Here is a 13903-nt window from a genome sequence, read left to right on the forward strand (position 1 = left end):
GAGTAAAAACGCGAGCTAGTCAAACGAAGAAATGAAGAATGAGGGGGACGCTTAACTCAGGCAAACACATGTGGTTCAAGTCTTGAGTCGATTTGAATCGAAGGAAAATCCCGGCGTGATATCGTACCGTTGGATATTGCTTCCATGGCAGAGAATCGTTTTCTTTATGGGCGGCATACTTTCCCTGGCCTCGATGGCTTTGCATAAATCAAAACTGTAAAATCAATTTCTCATTTCCTACCACTTTCAGCGGTTGGCGCAGAGGGTTATTTTCCCTGATGAACGGAGCGGCGAGGCCCTCGTATATGTATACCCAGTGGTCGGCACTGGGGCTGCCAAGACGGATCTCCTCTGCGTGACGGCCATGTCGAGAACACGCCGCTCACCCTCACGTACCTTCTTCATCCCCCATGAATATCACTCCAGTATCAATAAAACGAGTCGCTACCTTTTCCTCGCGAAAAGAAATTTGCAAATTGCGTCAAAGTTTCCGATGTGAACTTGAAAGAGATTTTCAAAAATTGGCTAACGAGAATGCCCAAAAAAGTATTCTCTTTCAGTGAGTAATAAGATTTTTTTTTTTTTTTTAGTAAAGACATCGGCAAGTCAGACTTTTTTTTTTTTACAATCCTGTAACAATTTTTACCTCATTGGAATTGTATAAAAAATACTAACGTTTCGTTAGACGAATTTATTTTAGCAGTTTTAAATGACTGACAAATTTTTATTGTATATCGTTTTATCGATAATTATCTGCAATCGCATCTAATAAGTAATTCTGAGAATGGGATTATCGATTAGATCGTAATTTGAACGGAAATTTTATTTAGTTATGGGTAAACTACGGTGATTGCCAATTTCAACGGAACAAAAATACAGTAAAGTGAACTAAACAGTTTTAATGTTGCAATAACCAAAAAATATAACCACCTTCACCATATCTTCAATCGTACCATATTCACTTTTTTAATTTCAACATCATTGAAAACGGTGTTATTGCAATGATGACAAATTCACTAGAATTAATTTGTAACTATAAAAAAAGAAATTTTTCTCAGAGTAAGTATTTTCATCGTACGTCATGCACCCGCAATTCCTTACGCATGAAAATTATTCGGATCGTGAAACCTCGCACACGCGTTTCGTTATAAGAAGCGTGAATGCGATCGTTCAAATACGGTTTCCACCGCGGTCGCGTTCGCCTCCATGAATGCTGATTTTTACGAGCAATTCCGTCGATGCTGCATGAAAACTGATCGGGAACCCCTTCGGTTTTTTATTATTACTTTATTTTACAATTTTTTTTTATGCGTTCCCGATGCCTTTCTGTCCCAAATGCGTCCCAGGGAACAATTCGCGGCAGCAGAAGGACCCGATCACGTCCAGCACAGCTCGGCACCTTTCCATCTTTTCCCATCTCCAAATTTAAACGAGCCACCACCAGTTTACTCAAGGAGTTTCAATTCAACGCTGAAACCAAATTGTGATTCAATATTTTCCCACCGAGGAGCTTGTTAAATTCATAGTCAAATCACATCACATGACTGACTCAGCTTTTCAAAACTTTTCTCAAAAATTTTGCAGAATATTATCAAACTTCTACGCTGACCTTAACCGGTTTTACTTTGTTTATAATTCAAACATCGATCGTTTCTATTGTTGTTATTATTATTCATTCATAACATTTTTCAGCTCCAACGAATCCCGTTGTTATACCTACACGTTGTGTGATTTACGCATAGCCCTATTAAAATCGTACTTTTTTTTTCACCCTTTCCCCGGATTAATTAACGCTAACAAGTGATAGCGGGCATAATTTAATTCCACATTTTAATTACAAAACACTCTCTGGCTCGGGGATAATTAATTGTTAAGGAGACCCAGGCTGCTGCCCCGAGAGTTACAGAAACGCGAGAGATCCTTGCGGTTTATCCCCGTCTGCTTCGATCCTTGTTCAAATTGACCCGAAAATTGTCAATCCCATTCCATTTGTTCGTCTGGATGTGCTGAACGTATAGAAACGAGATGTTATATTACCGTAGGGCGTACATATTAACAGTCATAAATCGAATCGAAATCCACTGGAACAGTTATAACATCACGCTCCGATTAGCGGAGTTATCTAACGTTCGATTTAATGGGAGAAAGATTATCGGCAAGTTACAGTCGAACCGAATCGAAGCGGGCAAAGGGTTGCCAGATATTCGTTATACCATTATCGGCTCATCCATTAATTCATTTAATTCGATTATGCGATCATAATGACTGGCCACGAGATTCGCGGTCGGATGCACTTGCCCAATTTATTTATACGTGTAACGCGCCATCGCCGATTTCTAGCACAAAGCTAACCGCGGTACAACCTTTTACAAACCGCGTATTACGCTGCCCGCGAATTCATGCCTCGTATAATCCAGAAAATTGATTGATGCATGCATCGCCCTGGATCGTGAAGGCTTGGTTTTCATATCGTCATTTCAAACGGATGCAACTGTTATTGACTCGATGGCAAATGACAGTAAATCAACTGATAGTGCTTTCACGTAATGGATAATTATTCTTTTTTGAATAAACATGGAAAACGTGGAAAAAGTGAGGGTATTTGAAAGGGTTGTAGAAAACCTCGAATTGTTTGGGAATTTTTTATTTCGACATGGGAAAAACTGAAGATATCAGTTTTCCATCATGGGATTTAGAAACGATTTTTTGAGTAACAAGTTTACTTTTTTCGTCTAGAAAATAAATTGGCTTTGAATTGACTTTTTTGTACATTAGATTTTTCTTCAATTCGAATTGAATCTGAACTTTTCGCAACTTACTAGAACTGGGAAAATTTCCGGGAAATCTAGGTTTTAGATTCTGGTAAACTTGGAAAAATACGATACGGAAATAACTTGAACTCTAATCTGTGTGTGAATTTGTCAAATTATTTATTGATCCGAATTGATTTCAGAGCAATAAATTACTTCGATTCAAATAATTTCACACAATTTTTTAGAACTTGAGATATTGAGAAGGAATCTTTAATCATTCAGTATTAGATTATACATTTTGCAGACCTGTCATATTCAATGACGTCTGTTACTCGATGATTGTTTATAACATTTCCAATCATCATCAAGTATGAAGTTTTGCATACGTGAGAACATATTGCTTTACTTTGATGTATGAAAACGTGAATTGTGACTGACAGTAACCAATAACGAAGTTAATGTCGATTCAGTTTAAGGTAATGATCCATTACAATTCATGATTATTTAAATAAAAAATACACAGGCATTGTAATTTGTTAAGTTTCTCTTTGAGTTAATGGCAATCCACAGCATCTACATTAAGGACCCAAGTGGTCGATGACAACGAGGTTTCACTGTGCATAGCTTGCAAATCATCGATTATTCCGTTTCCAGAATTGGTACAGGCACCGCAAATAATTAAACGCCCTAATTTGATCTACTTGTAGTTTCGGGTTGTCTCTATCCGCAGAGGTTCGGTCTCCAATCATCTCTGTATCAATGAGTTAGACTACATCTCACATAATATTCATCGTTGATGGTAACGTATGATTAAGTTGAGGCTCGATACGTACAGAGAGATCCATTACTTATGCATTGCACAAGGCCTAGAGAAGATCGATTCGTGGTGATTATACAAAAAGAATATTGCAATAGAAAGTGAAAGTCAATAGTTACAAAATCATGAAATCTCGTTGAGAGTAAAGTTTTAGAAATCATTAAAACAAGCTTTAATACCAACCGAGTTTATTTTCAAATCGAGTGAATATACTCAATAACAAAAATTCCCAGCATTTTTGCTTCTTCCAACGTGGAACGGTAAATCAAAAGAATCAAAAAAAAGGTTGGAAAGCATTTTTGAGAAAAAAAATAAATTATTCTAGTGATAAAGTATAATTCGATGACTTTTTTGTTGAAACAAACAAACTTACGTATTACCGTTTGTTTTACCGTCACGTTTAATGCACTCACATCCGCGAGGATCAATGAGAACGATATCGGAAGCAAAGTCCTTCAGCAAGTATTACGTTCGAAACTCATTTTACTTGCGCTCTTTCCGTTTCGTAATGAAACTGCTACACGAATGTGATTAAACGGTTTGACTCAGTTGTCGAATCAATTGCAAAGGTGAATTGAAATCACGGAATGCTCTGCAAGTAACGATTATACTTGATACTGGATATCAAACAAAGAAAGAGAGAGAGAGAGAGAGAGAGAAGATTCATTAAATCTGGGAACCACCGCCTGCCTCGAGTGTTTTGTATTTTAATTGAACAAATGTAAACGTCGTCTGCACTTGACAAAGAATATTTTTGTTCGCGTCACTATGTTTTTCGCGTAGTGTTTCTTGTTTAATCAACTCTGATGTCCTCTTGACTGAGTGCAACATGTTAGTATTTAAATATAAGCTGACTCATACAATCCCTACAGTCCTTCAGACGCGACGGTTTAAAAATGTTGCGAAAAACGTAAAAATCGAGACAATGAATGAGCCAGCTTGAGTCGACTTAATCTTGCTGCAAGGTTTTATTTTTGCCCTGCCATCCGTTAGAACAGGATTGAATAAATTTTAGCAAGAACCCGTGTGCGCGGTATTACAAGTTTTTATTTTCAAATTTCACTCCTCGAAAGTATATAATCCTTACAAAAATTGATACACAATCTGTTTTTCGTTTGCACTCAATTTTTTCTAACATTGTTAATTACTTCAAGAAATCTTCTAAATTCGAAAAAATTTCTAAATCTAACAAACCTACCGCTGAGTATAAAAAAAAATAGAATCGGAAAGAAAATGCAAATAAAATTGGATCGCATTCATTACAATTAAATGAATGATTCTCGCGTTCCTATAACACCTCGAAGTGAAGAAGAAGGGTAAAGTTCTTGGGTTGGATTCTAAGCTAATCTTCAGAGGAGTATATTGTCAAATTATTAGTTTAAACATTCTATCATATGTTACCGTTTAATGTTACTCTCTGCGTCGAAACTTTTTTACCGATACTGTGGGCATTCAGTTCCTAAATTCTTACCACACCTTGAGCACCGGATCTCGTGGCTGTAACGTCGTGATTTTTTGCACAACACAGTCCATCCCGTATGGCTGGGCTGGGCCGGATTCTATTAATAGCTTGAAACTCTCGGCAGTCACCTTTGTCAAGTCTCACACCTCTCCCACACTCACTACCGTCGGGTCCTTCGCGATGGTCCATTGATCTAGGGATCTCTCGACTCCTCGAGGGCCGAGACGAGGCCTCCTATAATACCTACGTGGCACGCTTTCGAGGGGACGGCCACGTAAAATGAAAAGCTCGCCGCTATCTCTCTCCCTCTCTCTCTCTCTCTCTCTTTTCTCCGCTCCCGAGAATAGGGCGATAACAAAAAGGTCCTCGAAGGACAGAGGTCAGATGGGTCAGAGGTGAATCCGGGTTGAGTGAAATTTTATCCCACCATTTGTTGAAATTTTATTCATTTTTTACTCGTTTCTCTTTCTTTTCTATTCCGCATGTGTAACTCGGTTTTCTTATCTTCTTTAATTTTTTTTCGCATTTCATACTGTCATCTAATACTCAGATTTGCAATATCACAATCCTGGGGTGAAAAATATTTTCAAAGCGGAGAACCAGTTCTAGATTAGGTACAACCTTCGTCGGGTACATACATATACGCAATGTGATCTGTCAATACGAGCAAACGTATTCTGATAGATGCCATCATACATTGCTATTAGGTAATGAATTTTGCACGTGGTTTGGCAAAGGGCTCTCACACCAGGTGTTCTGCCTCCAAGCTGACGATGAGCTATACGACCGAATTAGGTTGATGCAACCACGCATCTATCAACCAGCTATTAATTTGGGATTCGCGTAACGCCGCCGCACAGGTTGAATGTCCCCGTGACTATACCTGCGGGGGGGGGGGGGGGGGGATATAAATACGAATTTCTCGCGAGCGAGAGCCGCCCTTTGTGAAGCTACGAATCGCGACAGCTCTCCAGTATATAGATCAAATTACAATATGAATGTACGAATTATACTCAAGTCGGCAGCCTCTCTAGGGGTGAATGAAAAGGGCTAAGCAAAAGGGGGCGAACGATGAAGGCAATTGTCGGGGCAACACGCGTTATACGCGTGAAAATTCAAGGGGTTTCTTATGTTTTTGAAATTTTTCATTGCTCGCGATGTCCGGATACCTACACATCTTCGCCTCTCTACTATGCCATCGTGAAAGGAGTCGACGGGGCGCGAAATTTTACGTTCGTTGAACGGTGTCGTCTCCCGTAGGATCCTGGACGACTAAAATAAAGGAATGATATTTTACACCTAAGCAGCTAAATCCGTGGGTGATAATTTAGGAGGTCGTTTCGTCCCGTTTCGTACCGTTTCCTTCGTCTCCAACGGCAGCAGCAGCAGCAGCAGGAGCAGGACAGGAGCATCCCCGTCTCTCTGTGCACCATCCGCGCCCTTTTCTTTGTGTCTCCTCTAATCCTCCAGAGGATGAATTACCTCAGGTTTAACCTCGGCGCTGCAGATGTCGTCGTTGTATACTCTCGTCGTTTGAAACAAAGACAAACGTCTGCTCGCTACATCTTGAAACTCGTAACGAACCCCTGGACGAAACCCCCTTTAAAATGACTCTGTAAAATTGTGACAAAATTGAACGAATAATGCGCCCTTTGTTACAATCTTTTCTTTCAATCGTCACGCCGTGCTCTACATACTTCTCATCTAATTAGCATACCTAACGGGTCTCGGCTACGCTCGAAAAATGTCGCGTGCTTAGGCTTGACGGTCACGTATTCACTTTTAATATCTCTGTAGGGGGGACTCATGAAGTAAACATGATTCGTATCGTGTTTCACTAAATTTCTAATCGTTTTTTCAAACCCTCTTGCTATGCACTTACAATTAGTACAGTAAAATTGTGCTTGAATGGTGTTTAAACACTTTGGAGTATCCTTTATGTTTCATGTAATCAACTGAAATACCGTAAAGAAAATAGTCGCCTCGTGACACGTTCCATTCTTCAAGTTTCATCGCGCATGGTTTGTGTTTGGTTTAATAAAAAGTCGGTGGGAAAAAACGAGAGCTTTATACAACCCGAGAATTTTACGAGTACTTTTGTTAATTTTTTCACTTCAATTTTTACTTTTTTCATGGCTCTTCAGCAAAAGCTCTGGTGTCAGTTGAGGGTTTCGCTGCGACGTACCGGTCTACCCGTATTTTACCAAATGAATTTCAGGGGGATTATTTCTGCCTCTCCTTCCACCGGATGAAGGCCGCCGAGTACCCACGTTGTTTAACAATTGTATGTACATTCATTTTCCACAATAATCAGCCTACTCTTAACCATTTGTTATTCTGAATTCTTCAAGTACCACTCCAAGCTCCATAGACACTCGGAAATCGTACCCAGAACTTAATTTCTATATCCAGTTACAAATGTAGACGCAAGTTGCAATGCCGTGAAAAAAAGATGGTCGAAGCCACGGTGAGTCGTAATTGGAATTACTTCGAGGCATGTTCGATATCAACGCGCAACGGTGAATCTGATATTTGAATTTAGTTGTAAATCACTACCGGGAAGGTGGAGGGAGGTTCAACACGGTTCGACGAACAGAGAGTTCATCGTTCTCGTGTCGGTGTTGTCCAGGAGGTAGCCACAGTCATTTCCGTACACCACTGTTTAGTTTCCGTTACATCCGGAGGTCGTCTGTATCACTGCATCATTTCGAACGTTTTGCGGAAAATGTCATCCCTGGTCACTCAGTGTAGAGAGTGAGAAGAAGAAAGAGGCAGAAAGATAGAGACAGAGAGTGACGGAGATGGTTTTACTTTGGAGGTTAAATTGCTTCTTCGAATTGGTTGAATAATTCGATTGAAATTAGTCTCCGTTATTATACGTTAGCGATTTGATTGTCAGAAGTTTGAATTAACGGAGTTAAAGAAACACCTGACAAAAGCTCTATAGAATAGGGTGGTCGGGGGGTGGAAAATATGAGAGAGACGAGAGATCCTCATTTGCCGGGTTTGTGTCTTCATCACCATGCGCCCGTGGATCTTGACTTCACCCATTCATCTCCTGGCTTAGCCAAGGCTATCTCAAATTACTCTTCGGAACGAGAATGGAAACATAACAATCATCTCAACTCTCTACTTCGCGGGCTTTTTGGCTATGGTGTCACCGTGTGAAAGCACTGTGGAAAAAGAAAGGTAGATAGAGAAAAGCTATGCAAATTAGCCTAGTAAAAAAAAAAAATAACTAATACTCATGAATGTTGTAATATGCGCGCGGAAATAAGCAAAGACACTGTACTATTGCAATCGGTGGATCGATTCCTCTCTATAATTAAGCTGCGTTTCGCTCGCTGTAATCGCGTGGATATACAAGAAGTTTGTGCGAGTATCTATGTAGAAAATAAACAGGATTTCAAACTGCAGAGGAGTAAGAAGCGGACTGATATCCTGCCCTCCTGATTGCGTGGGGTTCGCTTGAGTTACCTAGCGTGCGCGGTTCAACTTTAGATTCCAACTCGATGCCACGGCTGACTCTTCACTTTTAACTTTGTCTGTGGAATGCGAATTGAAAAATATACCCACGAGGTAAAACTCTCTTGACTACTTCGGTTCGAGCATCTTTTCTACAGCAGCAGACGGCTGTCTCGACTGAGTTCGGGACAAAATAAAGAAAAAAGTAGAGAAGCAATCGCTCGGAGACCTTCGTGTAGTCTTGATGTCATAAAACCCAAACGCTTCACGTTTTGGTAATCCATGAATAGTCGAAATATGCCCGGCGTAACGAGGGTTCAGAATTTCTAAAGGTGCAATATCTGGGCAGGACACTATATTAAGCGGCTGTCAATTAATGCTGAATATCTCACCATGTCAACTGCATGCTTCGTACAAACTCGAAGATCTATGAGATTGTCAACTTACAAGAAACACCAGTTTGGTGGATTATTTCGAATCTCTTTGGAACTCATTTATGTCGTAGAACATTGAAAACTAAAAGACAGCGTTTTTTTTTTTTTCTTTCTACCATCGGGAAATGGCATGAAGAGTTCAAAGAGACCCCCGAAAATACGAAACCAACGGGTTGATTGTTTGATGCGTTTGATATATTTGAATAAAATCTACGCTGAAATGCTTCTATTGGTAAATGTAATATTTCGGCGTTGATTTCATTCAAATACATCGAGAAGCACTTCTATCCGAAACTGAGAAACTAACCCATTGAGTGTCCAGTTTTGGGAGTCGTTTACACCCTTTCCAACCGTTTTTCGGCCAATAAAATAAGACATGTCTTTTAGTTTTCAATGTACTACAACATACATGAGCTGTAACGAAATCGAAGGTGGGACACGAAACTGATGTTCCTTGTTAGCTGTATTCTCTGTATACCTCCATGCATCTACAAGTATTTCGGCTAGATTTTCATCCATTTTGCTGCGTTTTATATTCCTGTTTGATTGAATTGAAAATATACGTAGTGCCAAGTGGATCATCGGTGATAAAATGTACCAACTAAGCAGACTTGATCATCTTTCAACCTTCCCATATCACCTCATTCTTTGAAATATTGCATAATAAGTTTATTAATACACTTCTTCACTGACAATCTCGAATTCTCTTTAAACCCTTCGTCTTCTGACGTATTTATTTCAACATGAATTTATGTTTCCTGATACGATGTAGAATTAGGATATTTCTTTTCTTACACTCTCGAGGTGATTCTTTGTGTTACTGTCAAGCTCCGAGCGCGGCTGACAATGCAGAGAAGGGAACAATGAGCGAACTTGAATTTGGTTAAACACGTCGTTGCGGATGGTGTGCCTTTGGAACGCGAGATACACTCGCAGTAAAGAGGAGCGCGTTTATTTTCAAAACCCGGAAACCGCGCGAGCTTCGTATTTTCCGTTTCCGTTCAAAGGTTCCCCAAGCTCTTTGCTTTCTCGGCATTCATGCTCATGCTCCATGCTCTTTTTTTCTATTGTTAGTCACACACGTCTGAGCAATCTTTGAAACCTAGTGCACTGAGTGTAAGATGAAAGTGAGCGGTCTTTTGCATGCAGCATTCCTGCCAACTGTTGAGGAAAATCATGTGAATCTACAGCTTTTGTCCGTCTTATGCTGAAAGATTTTTACGCGTTTTATAATTCGACATGTACCATTACGATATCGGACTATCGAAATGGTAAGCAAATTCAAAGAAGAAGAAAAAATGATGGAGGTTTACCTTGGGCAAGCATTTGAAATGTTTATGTGTAAAATAAACGTCTGACGTTATACTTTGACGTATGTAAGAGTGTCGCGGCTGAGATAGTGGATAAAAACGAAATTTACACAAGTTAAATATTTACCGAGACGAAGAGAAGGAAGAGGGTCCCGGGTGTATGGGTATGTTGAGTGGTTGACCATCGCCTTAGAGAGCCGGTGTGAATCAGATCTTTTTCTGAGACCCGGCGATCGTCGGCGGCTCAGCTTTGACAAGCTTGAAGAATGCCATAAAAATGTTTGAAATTAATTAGCGAGCGTTCAACGAAAGCGCGCCGCTGCATTCGTCGTTCGCTTCACATATGCAGTATTATGCCAAAGAAAAACCCCATGCATTCGATGATGAGACGCGGTGAGAATTTTCCACCGCCATTACTTTTCTTTTAATTGCTTTATGTTGTATCCAAACATTTGTTCAGTCCTGGTTCTCAGACACCTGTCACTCACAGTCTGGACGCAGAGCTCATGCATCAGCTCATGGTGTAAAACGCAGCAAATTTCAATGGGTAATTTACTGCAAATTGGAAGAGTGCAGTTATACACCCGCTAAGGATAGCCGATGGTAAAACATGGATCGATAAGCTGACTATCGACGGTGATTTATAAGTTTCTTCGTCAAAGGTCCTTCAAGGATGTTGGACGCTGGAAGAGGGAGAATGCTGAGCTGGTCGGGCTTGTGCACATAACGCTCTCTGACCCCTGACCTCCTAGTGGTTGGTCAAGTGAGTCCTTTTCGTAGACTCAGCAGGCGGCCGGCGTCCAAAGTCAAACACTACGATATATCACACCCCACCACAAATCCTCCGTCCAGCGTTAAACACACAAAACCCAAGACCGTCTTATATTATGCGACGTATATACATAGGCGGTTGGCAAACCTGCACGAGCCAATTTCCTCATATCTATACGTCTCGGATTTATACTAAAAACAACTTTTACACCCACGAAGGTGAAATGCACCCCAGTTCTCGAATCCAATCGAGCGCCGCGCGATACAGGAAGAATCTTCATATCAACCCCGACTCGAGTATTGAGATACCCAGAATCCTCAGTTCAAGTTTTACTTTGTAAATACAATCTGTCTACCAAATAGCAGTTGGGTTAGGCAATGCTCATTTGAAGAATGGTTCTCCAAAAGTTAGAAACTCGTATCAGTCCTCAATCCGTGTAAGCTCCACTCTTGAGAACAAACAAGTTACCTGCGTTGATCCAGATTGTTGTTATGTTGCATTATTTTACTTGATCCTTAAAGTAATAATTTCTTAGTGTTTCACCGGTAAAATGAAGTTCTTCTAGTCATCGTAACATTTCGAATTCAATCCAGGAAACAGTGACAGTCATACCAAGTGAATCGTGGAGAAAAGCGCAATAATCGGAAATCCTGATAGAGGTTTCTTGTAAAATGTTTTTGCAGGCTGTTAGTCAAATATAGAATTGACGAACGTAATAGAAATATATATTGGCACTGAATGACTGCTCACATCTTCAACGTCGTTCATAAAACTTCACCCATAGCGTTGTCTCGGTATAATGAAAGATGAAAGAGTGTTGCAAAATATTCTAAGGATCGTCAATGAACAGAAAATCTGAAAAAATTCTAAATGCGACGAATGCATATCCGGTTGATCGGCTTTTCTCGCGGGAGGTGATAGAGCATTAAGATACCTTAGGAAGAAACGATCAAAGTTGGCACGTCGTTCTTTTGAATTAAGTTGGGTTAGGTTAGGCTGGGTGAGGATGGAGCTCTTGGCGGAATGGCTGGTGGTTAAAGGCGAGATTTATACCGGTCCATCGGCGTCACGGATGTCCCCCAAGTTCTCCCTACACCTACGTTTGTCGTGTTGGGTCACCTCGTGCCCTCGGAGAGTCGCGGCCCTGCGCCGTGGGAGATTATCTGGCTATCCGGCGCTCTATTATGATTCAACTGACATGCTATTTGTAGTGCTCGAGGAATAAGGGGCCCGGGTGTTCGACCATCGGATCTCAGCCATTGTTATTGTAGCTGGAACCTCCGGTCTCCAGCCTCCAGGTCTCACGACTCACTCGGAGATGATGTCGGTCCGATACCGTCTCGCGGTTAGCCTTGCGTTAAGCGTCCTCTCCCCACGACACACGTGCCAACTACACCCTGCAGCGAGCTTTCATACGTTAATTACACGATACGATGAATCTCTGTTGCATCTATTGATTCGTCGGCACGAAGCTGTTTTATCTACGCCAAACCGCGGCCGAGGCATTGTGCACTCGTTTCCATCCAGTTACTCGAAGTCACTTGACGGAGTGTATAACCATTCGTGAATTACTCGAAAGCCACTAAAAGCCAATCGGTAATTAACATCACTGTACATTGGGTCTCTATCTCTTCTCGATCTTTACTGTTTTCCTAAATTCAACGTCATCGGAAATCAATCAAAGTCACTTCAAGCAACGCAGGAATCGTTCCAGGATTATCATCCATGTTGGCTAAAGTCACTCAAACTCATCCGATGCGTCTATTCCCTTTCTAAGCCGAATATCAAAAGTCACTCTAGATGGCTTGACGTAATCCTGAATTATTGATGTGGATCCCCATCAACTGTCTGTCTGATCTTTTTGCAAACTAAAAATCTCAAAACCCGTTCCCAGTCGTCTGAAGCACTGTAAAATCGTTCTCGAGTCAGAGATGACTCACCGACGTACATCCTGGATTCAATACCCTGTTTACCCAAATAAAAGTCAAGACGGCGGTGTGTTGAAGGTTCAAATTTAACCAAGGCTCGAAAGCCTCTGGTGACGTGCGTTGGTGAGAATCTTTTACCCGTCATACCCGATGAATAGGTAGTAGTAGTAGCAGTAGTAGCCCGGGACACACATTCTTACAGATATAAGCTTCACGCGGCTAAAACGGGGAGGTCTTTAGACGTGCGTCGAGGTTGGTACGCGATTTGTTACCAAGGTTCGACGAGGTCCATTTGTTGAGGTTTTCTTAGTGCTCGTTACGAGTCACGTTTAACGGACCGCGAACATTCGTTTCGTTCGTAAACGAGCCCCAGGTCGGTTGGTTTGTAAAAACAGTCGAAACCCTCTCACGCGACGTGAAGAATCGCTGCCCGAGCCCGTTGACGAGCTCCCCGGTGTTACGTCTCGCCACCTTCCTCACAGTGGCAACTTAACACGAAATCCTGTAGCAAGGTAACAACAGTTAGAAATACGACGCTTAAACGACTCGAAAGTGCCAACGATAATTGCACCAGCACCACCACCTTGCACCGATGGTGGGCACTTCTTGACGTCGTTGCCTATCTACAGGCGCCTGTAGCTAGTCGTAATATGAAGTACACAACTGACGTCAGCACACTCAAAATTTGTCGATCCTGCAACGTCGATCTCATCGACGAAGCGAGCCCCTCACTCGAGTTTCCAGTTGCGGTTACCGAAACGCCCCTCCTTAGCATCGTTTCACCGTGAGGATACCGACGACAAAAAGCGTCGGCATCCACCGAGATTTGACTCAATTAAGTAACTCGCTACGTTGACAAAGTACAACGTCACTGTTCTTTTATGGGCGGCCCTAAATAAGTGAGTTTGCCGGCATATTGAGTAGCACGCTGGGGAATGGATGAAGACAACTCGGGTAAAAAG

At 41.4% G+C, this 13903-nt stretch overlaps 1 protein-coding gene across 1 annotated transcript in view; it reads left to right on the forward strand.

Moving 5' to 3' along the window:
* The window catches only part of LOC124405358 (mannosyl-oligosaccharide 1,2-alpha-mannosidase IA), a 251366-nt gene that overhangs the window by 135803 nt on the left and 101660 nt on the right, over window positions 1-13903 (forward strand). The gene's annotated exons all lie outside the window — the stretch shown is intronic.

The sequence above is a fragment of the Diprion similis genome, chromosome 1, assembly GCF_021155765.1.
Source record: "Diprion similis isolate iyDipSimi1 chromosome 1, iyDipSimi1.1, whole genome shotgun sequence".
Taxonomy (NCBI): domain Eukaryota; kingdom Metazoa; phylum Arthropoda; class Insecta; order Hymenoptera; family Diprionidae; genus Diprion; species Diprion similis.